Source organism: Lissotriton helveticus, chromosome 7, assembly GCF_964261635.1.
Source record: "Lissotriton helveticus chromosome 7, aLisHel1.1, whole genome shotgun sequence".
Lineage (NCBI taxonomy): Eukaryota > Metazoa > Chordata > Amphibia > Caudata > Salamandridae > Lissotriton > Lissotriton helveticus.
The window spans coordinates 965548376-965569954 of NC_136068.1; the positions used below are offsets into that span (position 1 = coordinate 965548376).

The 21579-nt window shown below is 45.0% G+C and overlaps 1 protein-coding gene across 2 annotated transcripts in view; it reads left to right on the top strand.

The window, feature by feature from the left end:
• The window catches only part of CANX (calnexin), a 574990-nt gene that overhangs the window by 251860 nt on the left and 301551 nt on the right, over positions 1-21579 (top strand). The gene's annotated exons all lie outside the window — the stretch shown is intronic.

The window sequence follows — 21579 nt, forward strand, 5'->3', positions numbered from 1 at the left end:
GCATTACACCTCCGTAGGGGGCAGACTAACACAGTTCCTACCTGTCTGGAATTCCATCACAACAGACAAGTGGGTAAGACAAATTATCCAGTATGGTTACTGCCTAGAGCTTACAGCTACCCCTCAGACAGCGTCCAATGTCCACAGAACATCTAATGCTGCTCCAACAAGAAGTTCTTTCATTGCTCCAAAAAGATGCAATAGAGCTAGTTCCGTTAAAACATCAAGGAGCAAAAAGGACGGAACACTAAGAACAATTCTAGACCTAAGGCCTCTCAATCTGTATATACACTTAGATCATTTTCACATGATCACTTTACAATAAGTGCTCCCATTGTTGCAACAAGGCGATTTCCTAACAACACTAGACCTCACGGAAGCCTACTTCCACATTCCCATATATCCTTCTCACAGGAAGTATCTCAGATTTGTACTAGAAGGACAACACTATCAGTTCAAAGTCCTTCAATTCGGGGTCACAACTGCACCACGAGTGTTTACAAAGTGCCTAGCAGTAGTAGCAGCACATCTCAGAAGACAACATATCCACGTCTTCCCATACTTATGCGATTGGCTTTTATGAGCCAAGTCATTCAATCATTGTGTCCAACACACTTCTCAAACGATTCAAACACTGCACAACTTGGGGTTTACAATCAACTACACCAAGTCACATCTCCAGCCCTCTCATGTACATCAATACCTAGGGGCTACCATAAACACCAATACAGCTGTAGCTTATCCCAGTCCAGCCAGGATACACAGCATTCAAGCCTTACTTACAAGGTTTCAAAAACAACACTCTCTCCCAGCCTGAGTGTTCATGCAATTAATAGGCATGATGGAATCTTGCATTTTTATTGTACCATATGCAAGACCGCAAATGCGCCCATTGCAGGAATGTCGAGCACATCCGTGGAATCGGGCACAAGGACAACTAACATACCTGGTGTTGGTGGACAGCTGCACACATCGCTCTCTGCAGTGGTGGAACACCAAAAACGTGTCCAAAGGGCGGCTGTTCCTCGAGCCAGTTCCACAGATAGTACTGACAACAGACGCATCCCTGACAGGATGGGGAGCACATCTGCTCCCCCACACAACTCAGGGAAGATGGACAGCTCAACATAAGGTGCTTCACATCAATCACCTAGAGTTGCTGTCAATTTTCTTAGCACTGAAGTCCTACCAAGTGCACATACAGAACAAAGCTGTCTTAATCCGGACGGACAACATGACAGCCATGTACTACATACAAAAACAAGGAGGCACACATTCCCTGCAACTGTCCCAGCTCGCACAAAACATTTGGAGATGGGCCATTCCACAAAAGATATAGCTGCTCGCAGAACACCTTCCAGGAGTGCACAATCAGATAGCCGATCTGTTAAGTCGACAGACACAACAGATTCACGAATGGGAACTACATCTGCAAGTTCTTCAAACATTCTTTCACAAGTGGGTCATCCAGACAGACCTGTTTTCCACACACAAACGCAAAAGGCCCAACCTTCGCGGCCAAGTTTCCACACCCGTTGTCCAAGGGCAATGCGATATGGATGAAGATTTGCGTACGCTTTTCCGCCAATCCCACTAATACCACTAGTGGTACGCAAGTTCAGACAGCAGTCTCTCAAACTGATCTTAGTAGCTCCCACATGGGCACGCCAACCGTGGTTCATCACACTGCTAGCACTCTCTCTAGTTCCACACCAAAAACTGTCTCTGACACCATCCATGCTAACGCAGAACCATGGAGACATCAGGCATCCAGATCCAAGTCAACTGAATCTGGCTCCTGAAGTTTTAGAGTTTGGTTATCTTAACGTGCCACCAGACTGTATGAATATCATTAAAGCAGCCAGAAGACCTACTACTAGAGCTTGCTATGCTGCCAAATGGAAAAGATTTGCCTTTTAATGCACTAATAATCAAATTGATCCTTTAGATGCTTCCATCCAAAATATTATCTGTTACCTTCTGCATTTACAAAGATGTAATCTGGCATATTCATCTATACGCTTACATCTTGCAGCCATTGCAGCATATCTACAAAACAGACAACATATGTCATTGTTTAGAGTGCCAGCAATAAAATCTTTTATGGAAGGATTAAAAAGAATTATTCCTCCTATGTTACCACCCTCTCCAGTGTGGAACCTAAACATTGTTCTTACCAGGCTCATGGGGACCCCCTTTTGAACCTTTACACAAATGTGAACTGCAATTTTTCACATGGAAAACAACTTTCCTCATTGCTATTACCTCTCTTAGAAGAGTTAGTGAGATTCAAGCTTTCACTATACAAGAGCCATTCTTCCAATTACACCGTAACAAAGTGGTTCTAAGGACTAATCCTTTATTCCTTCCTAAAGTAAATACTCCTTTTCATCTAAACCAATCTGTAGAGTTACCAGCGTTTTTTCAAAACCCAGACTATGTAGCAGAGAGAGCTCTACACACACTAGATGTCAAAAGAGCTCTTCTCTATTACACCGACAGGACTAAATCCTATCGCAAAACAAAGCAACTATTTGTAGCTTTCTCTCCACCACATAAAGGCAACCCCATTTCTAAATCCGGAATTACAAGGTGGATTGTTTAATGTATACAAATATGCTATCACAATGCAAAACGCACATTTACAGTTCCTCCTAGAGCGCACTCCACACGAAAACTAGGAGCCTCCATGGCTTTCTTAGGGAACATTCCCCTAGAAGACATCTGCAAGGCAGCAACATGGTCTACAACAAACACTTTCACTAAAAACACTATTGTGTTGATGTGCAAGCCAAGCAGGAAGCTGCAGTAGGCCAAGCTGTCCTCGGAACTCTTCCAAACTACTGCAACGTATACAGGTGACCACCGCTAGGGGAGACACTGCTGCACAATCGATGCAAAGTGTAAAATCTGCAGCTCATATGCCTCGAACGGAAAATGCTACTTACCAGTATGCATCTGTTCTTGGCATGTAAAGATGCAGATTTCTACACGCCCTCGTGCCTCCCCGGGACCTGGATCTGTTCCAGTTTTATCTTAATTAGATATACACATATGGACATCCCTTCTTTCTTTCTACTAACTCCATGATTTCCCATCATGGCGAAAAACAATCTAAGGATGGAGCCGATGCCCATGCGCACTATCGTCCAAGGGAGGAGTCACTTATCTCGTGACTACAAAGACTTCTTTCAGGACGACAACAATATGCAATCATCCTGAGCCCAACACCAGGTGGCGATCTAATGCAAAGTGTAGAAATCTGCAGCTCTACATGCCAAGAACAGATGCATACTGGTAAGTAGCATTTTCCTTACATGTAAGTAACTTGTTTTCTTAAGTCTACTCCTCAGAACATTTAAACAATCTGGCAGTTTCGGGCAGTATAGATTTTTTTTTTTGTTGTTTCGGCTAGGTTTTTAGTTGACAAATTGCTTTTAGGAATGAAGCGTTTGTACTTACCCCTTTTTCTGTTACCTTTTTTAACATGCAATTTGGCTTTATATATGCTTTTATTATTAAAAAAGACCTATGCTTTTATGTTGTATATTGAATCTATATTTTAAACATATATTTTAGGGAGTATTTTAGTTGCCTCACATCCAAGGAGTGGGTGTAATGTGATCACTTTCGGCCCGGGCAGGAACACCACCATTTTACATTCTCACGTTTGAAATTGACATCTTTTCTTGAACGTTGACATGTGACACTTTTGCGTGCATGCTTGTACGGATAATTTCCATGAATTAATTTGCTTGCATTTACACATCTTCGTAGGCACATTATCAGAGCCTTGAGCATTCTGTCTGAACACTAAAGTTTACTGTGCAAGTGATATTTATTATTCTCTGGGTAGAATCCATAATGACCGCATTACTGGGACTTCAGCATGGCAACATGGGTGATGTTTATTGTGAGAAGTTGGCCTGATATATAGTGCTCACTATTCTAGTGATCACTTTGTATCATACCAAACAACCCTTATTGATGATTGGTTGTAAGTCAACCTTTCAGACCAGCTATCCTAGTAGCATGGACACGAGCAGTCTTCAGGCTAAACTCTAGAGGGTGTGTTAAGCCAGCTGTTTTACCATCACATATACCCCTTGAACACCAAGTGAAAGGACACCACACAAGTTGTTATGAAAATAAAGGATATTTATTTATAACAAGTCTACCCTGAACTCTTTATGAGTCAGGGAGCTAAGCACAATACAAAACTCTTACGAAAATACTTCAAGTTGCACAATTTACACAAATGCCCGAGGGGCACGAAAAACCATATACTACAAAAGTGGAATACGAAATACTAGCAGGTAAGTAACAAGATCCAGAGGCTTCAGGATCTCTAGAACTACACTACTGAACCTTAAGATTACGAGCAGGAGGCCTAGGGAGATCGGGTGCAGAGTGTGCACTCTCACGCGGGATGCGGGAAGAAGTCTATGGATGCTAGATTTCGTAAAGTTAGTGTTATCGGACGAATCCGACTAGTTAGGCTGAAAACGAAAAAGGATCTGGACACTTAGATAGTGAACCTATATTGGAGCACCGAAATGCTCGAGTTACCTAGCCCAGGGGCTGCGGCTGCATAGGGTTCAAAAGACGTCGGGAATCCTCGTTACAATCTATGGAGCCTGAAAGAAGAAGTTGCTGGCAGGCGACCAGTGATGAAGTTCGATGGGACCCAAGCCTGGATCGGAGTCGAAGATGACCTGAAAGCAGAGGGGACTCAGTTCTTAATCACTAGCCAGTGATCAGATGGGCACCAGGATGGCACCGGATGAAATCACCTCGACCAGGTGGGTGGGCGACGCTGGGCTCTGCAGTCTCTCGGACCAGGAGGCGTTGTCGGCGACCAGGATGGAGGGGCGAGCTGTCCCACGTAGGTGTCTGCTGTCGGCGCTGCTGAAACCAGGATTGGAGCAACAAGCCTTGGCAAGGTCAAGCCCACGCGGTGGACTCAAGATGGCGTCTGGAGTGGACCAGGAGGGTCCAGGGTGCTCCTCTGTTGGAGGGGGGAGCAAGGGCCAGTCTGGAGCAACCAGACCAGCGATGGAAGTGTCGTGGTTCGTCGTCAGGAGGGCTACAAGCCAGCAGGCAAGTAGCCGGACAACGCAGTGAGCAGCAAAGAGCAGAAGGGCCCCACGCAGATCTCGTGGATGCTGGGGGGCTGGACTTCGGTGCTGGGGCTGCTCAGGGTTAGGGCTTCTCAAACCCCAATGCACTTACTCGAGGGTCTCTCGGGGGTCGTGCTGGTGAAGCGTCGTGCAGGTCTTGAAGATGGCCGGTCCCACGAGTCTGGTCACACCCACGAATCTCAGCTGGGCTGGATGATGTAGGTAGAGGTCAGAGATGGCAGGGAATCCGGGTCTCGTCGAGCTGGGCAGTCTTGATCCGGAGGATGGACTTACAGCAAACTGCAAGAGCTTCGATGGTGCCTGCTGGTGCAGGGTGGCTACTCCTTAGCCACAAGGGAGAGTCTTCAGAAGAGTCCAGAGTTCCTTTCGTGGAAAGTAGTTTCAAGATTCAAGATTATCTAATTTGGGAAGGGGGCCTGCTCCTACCTTTATCCTAAGAAAAGGGGCTGGCACGCGACTAAGTCCTGCCCTATGGGTGGGACTAGGAGGGGGGTGGTTACACCCCTCTCCTTTGTCCGGGCTCTCCCCAGCTCAGGGGCTGGTGTGCCCCAGGAACTGGTTTGAGCCGGCATATGCACAGTGAGCACCGGGGTGCCACTTGCAGTCACCTTCCTTTCAGCCCTGCCTACCTGGGATACACAAAATCCTGTCTGGGATGGTGCTAGCACCGCCCCTGACAGGAAACCCTTTGTCCAGGCCTCCGTTGCTGGAAGGACTCCCAGCAGCAGGGGGGCAGACTTGTGTCTCGGTGGCAGCATCCATTTTGTGGAGCTGAGGCTATGTCTGACTTTAACCGGGTTTCACAGTTATACATGTCGTGTCCCTCTAGTAGGGTGGAATGCTAACCCCGTCGCCAGAATTGGCGAGGGGTTAGTATTCCAATTCGTATGACACCTTACTCTACATGTTTTGATAATGCTATACCAAAGTTAGCATTTAACCGCGAGGATTATAATGCACTTAAGAGTATATGGTATAGCGTTATCATGGAACAGCTATTTGGACTTGGTTCCGCACGCTGCAAACGGGCTCAGCTCATGCCAGAGCACCATCTCACATAATTCCAAGCACTCTGCCTTCAGGATTGATAAGGCCTACCATAGGAGTGACTGATAGGAATATATGTGTCCATTTTAGGGTTAGATATAGGGAATACTATATCTAAAGCAAAGGGTGTTTACACCACCTTGCCCCAGCTGTCGTGCAGCCAGTTGTGTCTGTTTGGGTGGCCAGCCAGGGGTGGCATAATACATGCTTCAGCCCCTAGTAGGCCCTGGGTACACCTATGCCCTGGATACCTAAGGTATGCTGTACAGGGACTGATAAGGTGGCCCAGTACCAATTGGTAAAATGCACCTAAGGTACATGGTTGTAATTTAGAGAGAGAACAGCTAGGCTGTGGGTCTGATTAGCAGGCCCACAGACAGGGAAAGTCGTAAACCAGTGAAGCAAAAAGCAAAAATCTGGGCTGGCCATGGGATTGCAGACCCCACTCTCCTACATTTATTATATAAACAACTCTGTTAAATTAGAGGCGCATTTCACTGACCCTGTAAGGTTGGCCCATGGCAGAATTCCAGCCCAGCTGAATCCTCTTTACCTTCCGAGAGGGTTGGTTCCCAGCTCTACACCAAGATGGGCTCCCTGATGACACTCACAGGTAACAGTGGAGTTCGATCCCCATACTGGGATTCTGGCAGATTCACCCACCCTAGGGACACAGGGATAGGTAGCGCTAGAAGAAATATCACTATACATATATGCTAGCACAGTGGCTCCCAAACTGTGGTCTGTGAACCACCAGGGGTCCATGACACGTTCCCAGGGGGGTCATCAGGCAGCAGTTTTAAAGGCACTGCAAAGTTCCTTGTATAATCCACAGTTTTCGGGCAACAATTAGGTGTCACGCTAACTCCGGTTATGAATGTACCTGCTGGAGAGAGATGGAAGTTTTGTCCAGTGGCAACTTTGACTCATCTGAGGTAGTGCAGAGGGTTAATATGCCTGCTGCACAGAACGTGTACCATGCATTTTGAAAAACAATATTTTATGTGCATAGCTCTGGGTTACTGCTTTTGTCAGATTGTTACAGTGCAGTTCATAAGTTACAATCATAATCTAGCGTGTGGGCTATGAATCTGCCATCAAAGAGTTGCATGCAAGCTGCATGGTACAAGTCAGTAAGTTATGGTTTTCCCCAGTCTTTCATTATCTTGATGCTGCTAAAACAGATTTGTTTGGGTAGAAATACATTCTTATTATTAAAGTGTACGCTAACCACTGTTATGAATCCTGAGTTTGTGCTTCTCCAGACCAAGCACCCTTAAAAAATGCCTTCCAGTGTGTTGACATGTGAATCCCTTTGCCTTATGTAACATTTTCTATACACTGATTTACATACGATAGGATTCATAGTCTCTGTATGTGTGTGATGTAAAGTGCTCGGACACCCTACACTGGCATGAAAGGTGCCATAAAACAAATTATATACATATGACAGATTGGCTATGGAGAGATAAGAGGCACTGTTGGAGGGTGATGGGGAATCATTGAAGAGCCCTAAAAAAGATAATCTTATCCCGAGTCATCTTTTACTAAGCTTTAAAAGCAAATACAATTAAATATATCATTACAGATTTGTAATAGAATGCACCATTTTCCCCCTAATTTTCTTGGGGAGTTCTTTGGAAGGGCAGTCTGCATGCTTTTGTCTTTCATATCTTGATTTTCTCTATTTAGGTTGCATGTTGGTCTGAATCCTTTTGATGTCATAAACTCATATGTTGAATACTTTTTATAGTCCTGTCTGGATGTGGTTTTTGTTGGAGTCTGATTGTCAAGTGCCGTTCAGGTACAGTTGTAGAAAGTATATGTCTCTTTCGGTCACATGTTTTCTGAGTTTTTCAAGGTGGGTATAAAGTTGCTGGATGTCTAGTTTTTTCTATTATCTGTGTAAGTTTGTTTTTGTTGTCCTCAAACTGTTATTGATAGATGCGTGGATTTTGATTGTGAGGATTTTGTGGTCGCTCCAGCTGACTGGGAAGTTGTCTGTAACTGTTGCTTGTCCTTTGGGTGCAGGTATAACATCTATCGTGTGTACTGCGCAGTGTGTTGGGCCATAAACTATTTGTTGTACGTTGAAGTCTTTGAGATAGATTGTTCAAGCTTTGTGTGAAACCATATGTTGAGGTCTTCAAGAATGTATAGGTTTGAGTGGTCCAGTTGGCTGTTGGTTACTGTAGCAATGTGGAGATCTGTAAAGTTGGTGAATCTCAGAATAGAAATGGTAGTCAATCACCTTGTACAGATAGATACTAAACAGTGTATGACACAGATATTGCATTAAACTGACAAAAAGGTCTCCAATGGTGCTACTGAAAATGAACACTCAACCCCAAAGAACGATCTTGGTTCCAACAGGAAGTACAAGAAGTTTTGCAAAAACAGGCCATGAAGAGTACTTGAAGACCAGATGAACAAAGGTGCATACTCTGATCCTGGTGTCAAAACCAGAAGTATCAAGACACTGAGACCAATACTGAACCTACTAATACTGAACAGGTATATACAGACACAACACTTTAAAATTACCTCACTCCAGGACAGGATGTCATACCGTGGCTCAACAAAGGGGGACATGGACACGGTCGATCTGAAGGATGTCTATCCTGCACATACTGACATATCAGCATCACAAGCAGTTCCTCGGGTACATCTTATGCAAGGTAGATAATAGATTCAAAGTTTCACCTTTTTCAGTTAAATCTGCGCACATGGTGTTTTCAGTGTGTCTTGCAGTGCACTTAAGGGGAAGGATCCACATTTATCCCTGCCTAGACGACTGCCTATTAAAAGCCAGTTCGCAAACGCAATGCCAAAGGGGCATGTGAACAGTCAATTAGCCTTAACAGGTTGGGGGTATTCCATATTCATAGAAAAATCACCCCAACACCGGAACAGTAGAAGGTGTTCCTGGTGGCCATACTGAACTCAAGTGAGGTAAAAGCAACCCTGATATAAAAATGTTCCCTGGCATTGGAAGACCAGTCTCCTCTCTGCCAGAGAAGACTGTCTTTGATAGTGAGCACTGTGATAAAACTCATGGGCATGATGGTGTCCTTTATTCTGCTTGTTCCACATGTCACCCATCAAGGAGTGGCTCTCAAACATGTGGTCTTGGGCTACAGGGAGTTGGGAGGATTTAGTGGTTGTCACACACGCAGTGCAAAGAAGATATAATAGTAGAACATAGAGAACATAACAAACTGGAGACCATTCAGGACACCAACTCCATCAGTGACCTTCACAACACATACATCCCACATGGCGTGGGGGCACACATGGGCACCTAAAAAGCAGAGGGACATAAAGTTAAACATTAACAGTGAGGCACATAAATGTGTTGGAGCTCAAGACTGTCTTTAGAGCTGAAGACCTTCTATGCACAGACAGAGGGGAGAACTGTCCTGGTGCTTTTAGACAACACAACCCCTATGTTTAACATCAACAAGGCGGGATGAGTGGGGAGTAACACTAGAAATATTGGTAATTGGATACCTAACACCTCTTGGATAACAAACCACCCTATGCATCCATTTAAGGTACAATTGCCAGCCATTGTAGCATCGGATGGTGTAGGTCACCTTTTCTACCCAGAACCCGCTATTTCTGCCCTGCTAAAGATAGCCGAATTTGATTTTAGGTGTACAGACCAGACTGCCCACCGTAGAGGTGTGGCCAGTCTTCCTGAAGGGTGTACACCTCCTGCATATCTAATTTCTGCCTTGCCCAGGTGCAAGTGCGCCTGTGGCATGGGGAAGACTATCTTTCTAGGGGGACAGCCCAGATGCATATAAAAGACGGTGCAGCCTTTCAAGCTCATCGCCTTGATGTGCCAATTCACTAGCCTGCTTGGGATTGCAGAGGTGTGACCTCTTTCCGGCCCAAGCCTTTGTTCCTGACTCCTGGGAGTGATCCCACTGCCTGGCAGGTGGACAGACTCCTGTCTTGGAAGCCGCAGTCGTAGGAAAGCGCTGGTTGGTCGGTCAGAGCACAGTGAAGCTTGGGCAAACCAGGTGGGTAACCTCAAAGGTGCCACCTGGGTGCATGCCCTGTCACCCAGGGCACAAGAGCCATGTCTGGGTTGAGAAGGCATGTTTGTTTCCATTGGGGAACGCCAGTATTGGAACGTATAGGCTTGCACTTGTATGTCATACCTTTAATGTAATGCCCTGCCTCCTGGACTGAGGAGGCCTTTCTTAAGAGTGCCTGACACATACTAAAGACAGTGCATTGACTATGTCACACATGGTGGGGTCACAGTAGAGTTCGAACATTTTGCACTTCTTCTGCAGTCTGCAATGGCAGGCCTGCTGTCAGTAGTTTTCTTGGGTCAACCCTGGTGGCACAAAACCGAGATGCAGCCCTGGTGACCCCTTTACCACCTATGCTCTGGGTACCCCTGGTACCATATACTAGGGACTTTAAAGTCTTTGCCAATTTGGGATTACCAAGTCAAACATAACCATAAGAATTTGGAGCTAAAAGTGGGAAGTGACCATCAAAAAGGGCACTTTCCTACAAAGTCCCTATGTACCTTAAAGTTCCTCTGTAAGACCGTTTCCCCATTGTTTTACTGCTCTTGTAAAAATATCAACATAAAGGATGGTTGAGACTGTTGGGTATTTATTTATATCCTACATTTTTAGTTTCTAATCAAAGAAAGATATTTTCATAGGCTTTGCTTTTTTCTTTTCTTATTTACCGGATTTTAAGTCTCAGCCTACCAGACTAGGCAGCTGTCTGGTTGTAAAGATATATTGGAGACCAGCAAAAAGCTTGCTTAGGCATGCACTACACCTGTTTTTTACCATTTGCTTGTGTTTTGTAACTCAAATTTGCTCGCTTACTATTTCCTAGCTTAATTAGTTTTAATATGTTGTGAGAAACTGCCCTCTTTCTTGCATGGCATGCCCCCACTTTTTGCTGAATTGCTGATGTTCTTTGACTGAGTGTGCCCTGGGCTGCTGCTAATCAGGTACCCAGGGCCTATGTTCCTATCCTAAAACTGCATTGAAGCCTAAACGCAATTGGCATCTCTGGCCACATGTCAGCCCCTGGAAAATGGTACCACTGTTACCCAGGGCACTGTGACCAGAGAAGTCCCCTAAAGGCTCAGCACTTATTGTGCCTGTGGAAAAGTAAATTTTGCCATGTTCTGTGTCCCTACGTGTCATCCATCATATGTTATGTGTGCATGATTAAATATGCATATGCATTCCCCATGTTCGATTAATGACGCAATTACAGTTGTGTCCCCCTCTAGTATGCCAGTTTCCAGTCCTCGTGAATACTACGAATATCAGGCCTATGTAAAGCTACGTTGCCACGTTTCTCAGTGTGCACGTTATTCTATTATAAAGTCCCCGTTTCTAGGCCTCAAAAGGGCCTGGACACTAGATTCAGCTCCTGTCTCCTGAAGCCTCGCTGAGGAGTGATACAGCCCCCACCTGTATCCTCGACCCTTCACTTACTTCCTGCCTCGCAGTGCCCGGTGCAGCCTGGCTCAGTCTCTGAGTCTGCCAAGAGTATGTTATGAGTCCAGTTATCAGTTCAGTCCTCCTTCCCTGCATTCCTAAAGCTACTGAACTGCATCAATAGTTTCCGTCATTGTCTAGCCTTCACGTCTCCACGTTAGAGAAATACTGCATTTAATGGTCATTTAATATTCTTCATCACGCACTACATGTAGAATAATGCATGGTCCAGTCTTAGAATCAAGTTAGCTTTTCCCCTCCTGACTTCTAGTTTATATCAACATGTTCTCTAAACATCAGATACTAGATACTGTTTAGGTACATGTCGCTCCGACCCTCCAGACTTCAGTCTCTGCTCCTAGCACAGAGTTCATAGCCCCCAGCTTCTCCTAGTAATACGTCATTGCCAGTTTGCGCGCACCACTAGGTTAGAGGTCCCGGCTCCTCAGGTAGCCCCCTCCATGGTTTCCGCCCCATTCATGACATATTCTGTTACGTCTGCACCACATGTCTATGTATATGCCCAGTTACACCTACTTTTACCCTTATCTTTCGCGACTGCTACGCGTCACGCCTTCTGCTCCACCCACTGCTACGCCTACTGCAATGTAATGCTATGTGTTTGCGTTATGTATATATGCTCATGTATTGTTATTGAAAGTCAGCGCGCTCATCCCAGATCCAGCCCCAGCAGCTGCTGGGCCCTGTCACCCTGTCATCCTATTCCTATGCAGGTTGTCCTGTTCCTGTCCTTATGCTGTATTAAACCTGCAAAACTCCTACTACCTCGAATTTTGACTCTTATTTATTGAGCTATCTGTTATGATATATGTCTAGTCAAAAATAGGGTATTATTTATTTATTTACCACATAATGGCGCCCGAACAGGGACTTGCCCTTTCCCCACGCGTCGGTGAAGCCACGCCGACCCCCTGACCCTCTGCAGTCGTGACGGAACCCTTCTGCGCAGTGGCAGATATTTCTGCTCAAGTATCCCTCAGGCCCACGGAGGAGACGGAGGAGGCGGTCCAGCATCCAGACGAGACGGTGGAGGAACGCGGCGAGTCCCGACCAGAGCCCAAGCCAAGAGTCCAAGGTCCGAGGTATCCGGAGGTCCACCCGTAACTGAAGTCCGAAGTTCGTCGTCCGTCGTCGTAACAGTCCAGTCCAGTCCGAGGCCTTCCGTTCTTGCTGCCCGGTGAGTACCGTTACTGGGGTAGTATCTAGACAGGGTCAATTTAAGTGACTCTGGTCTGTGGGTTGGTGGTACACAGTCCCACAAACGAAGTGTCCATTTCGGTGGATGCGGGTCCTGACGTGTCTCTTTATGAGACCGGTAAGTTTCGTACTGTTTCAGCAGTGCATCTAGTTTCTGTTCTAGTCAGTTTCTGTTCTCGAGAAAATTTATGTGTTCTGTTCTCAGTATTTCCAGGTAGTATTCTGTTCGAACTGTTATTTTTAAATGTTTTTCATGTATTTTAATGTCGTGGTATGAATGGGGAATAAGTATCGTGTTCATTGTGTATTGTATTGTGTCTAGATTACAGTTCAGTCATGCCCATATTTTCCAAGTTACGTCAGTTAAAAACTAGAAAGGGTCTGCTGGAAGCAGCAGTTCCCGTCCCGCCTAGGGACAGTCCAGGTCACTTTATGTATCAGAAACATGGCATAAGCGCCATATTGTATCTAGATTTATGGGTAGAGTATACCAAACAGTTAGAAGAAAAGTATAGATGGCCCGTATCGGGTACATGGGATGCTGAGTGCATCATGCGAGTAGAAGAGGCATTATGGAAAAAGAAAGCCAGACAGTCACAGAAAGATGCCATTGAGTTATGGCGTAAAGAAGCTCATAAAAGAACTGAAAAAGAAATCAGAAAGTCAGAATTAAGTAGAGAATCCTTAGAGCGAGCTCAAGAAAAAGAATTAATCGAGATAGGTGAACAAGTCAAAACTGAACAGAGAGACAGACAGAGGAATGCCCTTATTAAGGGTATGTACCCTCTTCTTGCCGAGGGCTTGCCAAAAGCGACCCCGGAGGCATCCAGTAATTTCCCGCCACCACTAGTTCCGACCAAGCTACGTCACAAACCGACCGCAGCTGATATTTTTATTTCGTCCTATCTGGACGACACAGTCCCTGAATATGCAAATCCTGTTCGCGCTCCGCCAGTCCCTGTAAATCAGGCACATCCTGCTCCTCCAGACACCGGGGCACCCCATGCAGTACCTGCTACGGTACCCCCGGTCCAGCCAGCATTTCAATTTCCCGCTCCGCCACGAAGAATATCAGTCGACGATTCTAGTCTAGGGGCCGCAGGAGGAGGTCCTCCTCAAACCCCGCCGCCACGCAAGCGTTTGTCAGCACTCGAATTACATGCTCAAGCATCACAGCGTACTCCCAAGAGTAATAAGTCTGTTGCAGAAATCAGGCAAGCCCTTGGCGAATGTGCCTATGACCCAGTCCCAGGCGAGAATAATATGGTTTTATATTCAGTACGCGTAAGGAGGGTGACCGAGTATCTAGTCACCCTACCCAATATGAAAGAAGATCTAGACAGAATATATCGTTTCATCCGTACAGGGGATGATCCAGAAAGTATTAGTGATGCCATGTCTCAAAGGAAGGCTGAGATCCAGCGTATGATATTAAAGTTTTTAATTAACTGTCTAATAAGAGAACAAGATTACCCGTCCAAAGATCCGGCCGAAATGAAAACCCTGACAAAGTGGAGTGATAATATAGCCGAGGGTAAGCACAATACCATTAGTGCCATGGAGAGTATGTCCAAGAAAATCCGTAGAGAAATAATAAAGATACACGAACAACGTAAAGCAGCACAAGTAAGCGAGAAAGAAAGTAACTCTGATCCTGAAGAGGAAGACGACGAGAATCCCGCCAGAATAGCGTATGTAGGAAAATCTAGATTTCCAGATCGCCATTTACGCCTAGAACACAAGTCAATTTTCCATCATTCAGCACCAGAACAAGGTTCCCTAGAACAAGTATTCCAAGCTACCGATTACATTCTGAAATCACGAATCGGTTACAGTGAGTTAAGTACTATGCATGAACAGGAACTAGCCCGATCAGCAGTCCGATGGATTACTGATTCTACCACTTTTCCAGACGAAATAGTGGCACAAATGTTTCTGAAAATGCCCCCAGCCGAGCAGCGATTGGTGGGTATGTATATGATCCAGCACCTCATTACTTTGTATGAGGGTCAGCACTCTGATCCAGGTCCGTTACATGATATCCTGAACGAGTTACTCCAGTATAGATGGAGAGGTCTAGGTACCGACTTAATTAGTGTCATTCTAGAACAGCGCCACAAATATAGAATGTTTCTGAACCCGCATTTTGTTCATGTCTCACCCCCAGAAAGTAAACCATTTTACATGGAAAGACAGAACCCGTTACGAGAAGTGCATCCAGTTAAGACAGAGGACGGTGAAATGCAACGAGTGTTTGTTTACACCCCGATTACAAAGATGGAACTCCTCGAAATGAAGAAATTAATTCCCTGTCATGACAAAGATCCAGCAGGGTTCCATAGAGAATTAAAAGACATGCTCCGTATGGGAGAATACACTTACCCAGATATCATTAAAATGTTAAAGGTCCTGTTGCCCGCAGGGGTGTATGAAAAGCTAAAGGAAAAAGAATGGGAGGTGGGAGAGAAAAAGATCGATTGGGCAGTTCTAGAAGCTGAAGACAAGGCACGAGTACCAGGTACTGGTCTTGGAGATAAATGTAAAGAATTACCAGAATTATTAATACAAGTTTTACCCAGATTATTGACAACTAGAAAAGAAGACTGGGATGCAATCTCAGCCTGTAAACAGAAACAAGAGGAAGATATTAGTGATTTCTATTCCAGGTTTGAAAAATGTTTTAGCATCAACAGTGGCCTCAGGACAAGTAGTGAGTCATACCCTCACCTTTTTGTTACTAAATTAGTCGAGAATTCAAGCCCACAAATTAAAAATCGAGTTCTGAAAGTCGAAAGTACCTGGCAAGCTAATACCCCGTCCCAAATGCTCCAGATGCTTCAGTACCACCAGAATAGAATCAGGGAAGAGCAAGAACATGAAAGAAAACGTATGAAAGACACGAAAATGAAAGTACTAGTTGCACAATCTGTTCCTCAAGACAGTCAGAAGAGGGGTCCGAATCAAGCCAGTCATCCTGCAGCTCCCGTTAAAGGGAACTGCAATTATTGTAAACAGCCAGGTCATTTTATAAATGAGTGTACAGTTCTGAAACACAACATAGCTACTGGTAAGACTAAAGAAAGACCACGTCCGCCTAGACAAGAGCAAGTTTCACAGACTGCTCAGCCACAGAATGCACAACAGACAGTTACAGCACCGCAGCCTATTGCTGCAACACAGCACGTTACACAGCAGATGTACCAGTATGCACAGTCTGAGTATCCAGAGTACCAGCAGTACTCATGAAACAGCCTAGAGAGGGAGGTAGGCTTGCCTCTCATTGAGATACCTGTAGATCAAGAAGGTCCCTATGTTCACAGTCAAGTATTAGGGAAAGACAGAAAGTTTTTGATTGATACAGGGGCAAGTAGGACCACAATTAGTCACGCCGAAGTTCCAGGGGCTCCGCTCTCAGGCTCAAGAAATGTTTCCCTTGGATTTTCAGGAAAACCTATCGTAAATGAGATTTCAAAGCCAGTTACTCTAGAAGTAGGTCCATTGTCCCGCACTACTGATCTGTTACTTACCAAATCATGTCCAGAAAACCTATTAGGCATTAAGACACTGAAAGAGTTAGGTGCAGTTATATGCTGTTCCCCAGAGGGAATACGATTGTTCCTACGTGACTTTAAGGGTCACTATGTATTACGAGATTTTGATTCAAGACTGTCTAATGTACCGCAGCATTTATGGGCGCAAGGTCCAACTGATGTAGGTTACATGCAAATCACACCTTATCGTGTGACTCTCAAACCAGGTGTAGTGTTACCACGAATCAGACAGTACAGATTGCCACCCGAGGCTGTAGCAGCCTTATCCAAAATTATTGACGAGCTCATCGCTCAAGGAGTAGTTGTAGAAACTGACTCCAATGTATGCAACTCTCCGATCATTCCAGTCATGAAACGTACTGATCCAAATGCACCCCCAGTATATCGATTAGTGATCGACCTACGAGAGCTTAATAAATGTATTATTCCGCAGTACCCAGTTGTCCCAGACATCTCTTCCCTATTAACCGCCATTGATTCCGAAGCCACGTTCTTCACTGTCATAGACCTCAAGAATGCATTTTTTAGTGTTCCAATTCATCCAGACAGCCAGTTCCTTTTCGGATTCTGTTTAAATGGAAGGAGCTATATGTTCACACGCGCTCCTCAAGGTTTCACAGAAAGTCCTAGTATTTACAGTCAAGCACTCAAGAGACAACTAGACAACATTCACATGCCAACTGACACTGCCCTGCTCCAGTATGTCGATGATCTACTGATCACAGCCCGTTCCGAACGTGACTGCGAGCGAGCGTCACTGACGGTGTTGTATTTCCTAGCCGAGATGGGGCACAAGGTATCCCCTTCTAAGCTTCAATTCTGTGTCCAGCAAGTGGTATACTTAGGACACTTACTGTCCAAGAGGGGTAGGCAGTTGACACCAGACCGTATCCAGTTAATAGCGAGTCTTCCTCAGCCCAAGACCCAGAAGGAGGTACGTGCTTTTATCGGCCTTACTTCTTATTGTAGACAATGGATTCCCCAGTATGCATTTCTAGCCAAACCACTGATACAGTTAACGACACAGGAGGCAGCCGTATCGACTGTTCTCCCTTGGACATCTGAACATACACTTAGTTTCAATGAGTTAAAGAAAGCCCTATGTCAAGCTCCAGTTCTAGCAACACCGAACTACAGTAAGCCTTTTACACTTTTCGTCACAGAACGCGAAGGTACAGCATTATCTGTTCTCACACAAGATCAAGCAGGACAATACAAGCCCTGTGCTTATTTTTCTAGCACATTAGATCCAGTCGCCCAGGCTCTGCCTGCGTGCCTCAAGTCAGTTGCAGCCACAGCACTAGCTATCAGACAAAGTGATTCCATAGTCTTAGGACATACCTTGACAGTACAAGTTCCACATTCTGTGGAAGTTCTTTTGAACCGAACACAAACTCAGCACTTGACAATTGCACGTTTAACAGGTTATGAATTGACACTGTTCCAGCCACACATAGAAATCAGACGCTGCAACATTTTAAATCCTGCTACACTGTTACCATCAGTTAATTCAAATCCTGACCCACATGACTGTGTGGAAGTAGTTAACATTACGACAAAGCCAAGACAAGATCTGACAGATACTCCGTTACCAGATCCCGACCTGACACTTTATGTGGATGGTTCATGTATGAGAACTAGTACAGGAGAACTAGTCGCCGCGTATGCAGTGACTACTGACACCGAAGTTATTGAGACACACCGTATTGACATTCTGTCCGCTCAAGCAGCAGAGCTAGTTGCTCTGACACAAGCCTGTATACACGCCAAGAACCTGAAAGTTAATGTTTACACAGATTCACGCTACGCATTTGGAGTCGTACACGACTTCGGAGTGCTCTGGCAGGAAAGAGGTTTCATGACTTCTCATGGAACCAAGATTCAGCATGGTCTCCTTATTCAAGCTCTGTTAGATGCCATACACTTACCGACATCTATTGCTATCATGAAGTGCAAAGCACATACGAAAGTCACTGACATTATTTCCCAGGGTAATGATCTAGCAGACCGCACAGCTAAGCTTACAGCACAGACTCCAGACATTCCAGTTAACATGACACATACTCCAGATCCGATTACATGTATGACAGTTAAGGACCCTACACAAGATGTCATAGATATCCAGTTACATGCTACTCCCGAAGAAATCAAGAAATGGTCCGAACAAGGAGGGGTCCAGACAGATCAAGGATGGTTAACAAAGGGTAGAGCCACATGGTTTCTCCCCGACTCTATGGTTCAAGTCATTATTAATACCGCACATAGTCCAGCACATTTAGGAGAAAAAGCTATGTTAGATAGTATCCAGAACATTTGGTTCAACAAGCATTTACGAGCTGCAGCTAAGCAGAAAGTCCGTACCTGTATGATATGTTGTCAGTTTAATCCAGGTAAAAGTGTCCCGGTGGAACAAGGTGGATTCCAGCCCCCTGACCACCCTTTTGAAGTCCTCCAGATGGATTATATTCAGATGGAGCGATGTCGAGGTTTCAAGTATGTCCTTGTAGTTGTATGCGCTTTGTCCAGGTGGACAGAAGCATATCCAGTCCCAGATTACACAGCCGTGACCACTGCCAAGCAGTTGGTTCGTGAGTTTTTCCCTCGTTATGGACTCCCTAGAGTCGTATATTCTGATAACGGCCAGCCATTCTCCTCAGAGTTAATGAAGCACGTTTCCCTTTTGCTAGGGTACCAGTGGAAGTTCCATTGTGTACGCCATCCTGAAGCAGCCGGTCTCGTTGAGAGACATAATCAGACTCTGAAAATCCGTATCGCCAAAGTATGCAAAGAAAAAGGTGTGGACTGGCTAGTAGCTCTACCAGTCGCTTTATTTTATATGCGCATGGTCGCACATTCCAGATCAGGTCTGTCCCCGTATGAGGTCGTTTTCGGCCGCCCCCCTAATATGTGGGGTACTCCTAGACCCCGAAGTATTACCGATGTTTCAAGTAATATGCTGACAGATTACCTAGCTTCCTTGATGTCTGCCCTCAACTCATGTCGTTCACAGGTTGCTGCCGCGTTTCCAGACAATACTGAGGTGGCACCGCATGAAATCGTTCCAGGATCCATGGTGATGGTCCGCAACTTTGACAGATCAAGTCCGCTGGAGCCTCGATGGAAAGAGCCCCGACAGGTCCTCCTCACCACCCGTACAGCCGTGAAGTTGGAAGGACGCAAGGGCTGGGTGCACCTTTCTCATGTTAAACTTTTTAAAGGACTGAAACCCGTCTTTAAGAACATTTCCCAGGATTCAAAGGATTGCCAGAATATTGTTCTCAAGGACTGTCCCGCAAATGACATTGTTACAACCCCTCCCCTGTTAGAGAAAACTCCACAGCAGGAGTATAAACAGAAATTACGGTCTAGTAAATTAAGTCAGCCAGTTTGATTGTCTAAGTCCTCCCCTAGGTGAAACGGATAGACTGTTTCTGACATGTATAAAATAGACCCCCATAGTGAGAGAGTTAGTCAAAACTCAATCCGATGTATCGTTTTTCTATGTTTCATATTGTTTTCCAGCCTTATGATTTCCTGCACCAGTTATGCATTTTACCTATGTTTCCCAGTTCTTCATGTAAATAAGTCTGCTAATGCTACAGTAGAGCACACGTTTAGTGATCTGCCCCCTCATGAGCTGTCCTACCGCCTCGCTATGCGTAATAACTCCTTTATCCGTATGTTACATTACTCACACCAGACCAGCAATGCCACTAATTGTTGGGTATGTGGTCGACTCCCCCCTTTCCAGACACCGAAGGGAGTTCTGCCACTTTTTCCCTATCCTTTTTCACATAATGGTTCGTGTGGAGCATGGTCTACGTTAACGTCATCCTCAACAGATATGTCTTTTCTTAACAGTACATGTTTTCCAGACAAGCAAGGTCTCCCTCACCGAACAGGTTTAGATCTAGAAAATGAAGTGTATAATTTAGGTAATTATTCGTCGAATTTTATGGTCCTGAATGTTCAGTCTGATACTACTTCAGACTTACCTGCTATTTCAGTACTACCAGTCAAAGGCGAATTATGTGTCCGAAATAATGGTTCCGTACATGTAGGACATAGTGATTGTACTACTGTTGTCAAGTATAGTGACAGTGGGAAATCTATTTTCAAAGCTTCACGTCATTCATATTTTATTTGTGGTCAGACCGCATATGTTCGTTTGCCCCTCGATTGGGAGGGAACCTGTTACATTGCCTTCCTACTGCCACCAGTTTTCCTAGCCCCACCTGATTATCATAGAAACACACATCTAGTACACATTAGACATAGAAGGGAGTCCCCAATTGTCGATTATACTGAAACTGCTCTAGAACAGTATACAGATTTCAACAGAGGTTTCTTTTTCTTTATAGGACCTATCCAGAATAGTAAGTTGATCCGTAGATTAACAAGAACCCTTGAAGCTGTAATAAATGAGACTGCCTCTGCTCTAGGTAACTTAACCGAAGAGCAATCTGCTATGAGATTTGTCGTTTTACAGAATCGTCTCGTCCTTGACGTCATACTGGCCGATAGGGGCGGGGCTTGTAGAGTCATCGGATCTAGTTGCTGCATTTTCATTCCAAATAACGCGCCGTCTGTTTATTCAGCTATAACCAGACTCCATAAAATTGCCCATCTGATACACCAAGATCCAGGCACCTGGACATGGTCCGGTTGGTTCTGGAATATAATTTCCGCATGGGGATGGAAAATATTGTCCTTCCTAGGTATAGCAGTAGCGATCATATTCAGCTGCTGCCTCTGTATACAATGTGGCCCTGCGATTTGCGGCATTTGTGCTACCTCTTGTATTCCTAGTCCCAAACCCCGTTCTAAATCCCGTTCCAGGATAATTCGAGACGAGCAAATGATACTGTATGAAATGATAGATGGTATCATGAATATTGATGTTTCCTGACGGAAACGTAGTGACAAGGAGGGAATGTGGAAAAGTAAATTTTGCCATGTTCTGTGTCCCTACGTGTCATCCATCATATGTTATGTGTGCATGATTAAATATGCATATGCATTCCCCATGTTCGATTAATGACGCAATTACAGTTGTGTCCCCCTCTAGTATGCCAGTTTCCAGTCCTCGTGAATACTACGAATATCAGGCCTATGTAAAGCTACGTTGCCACG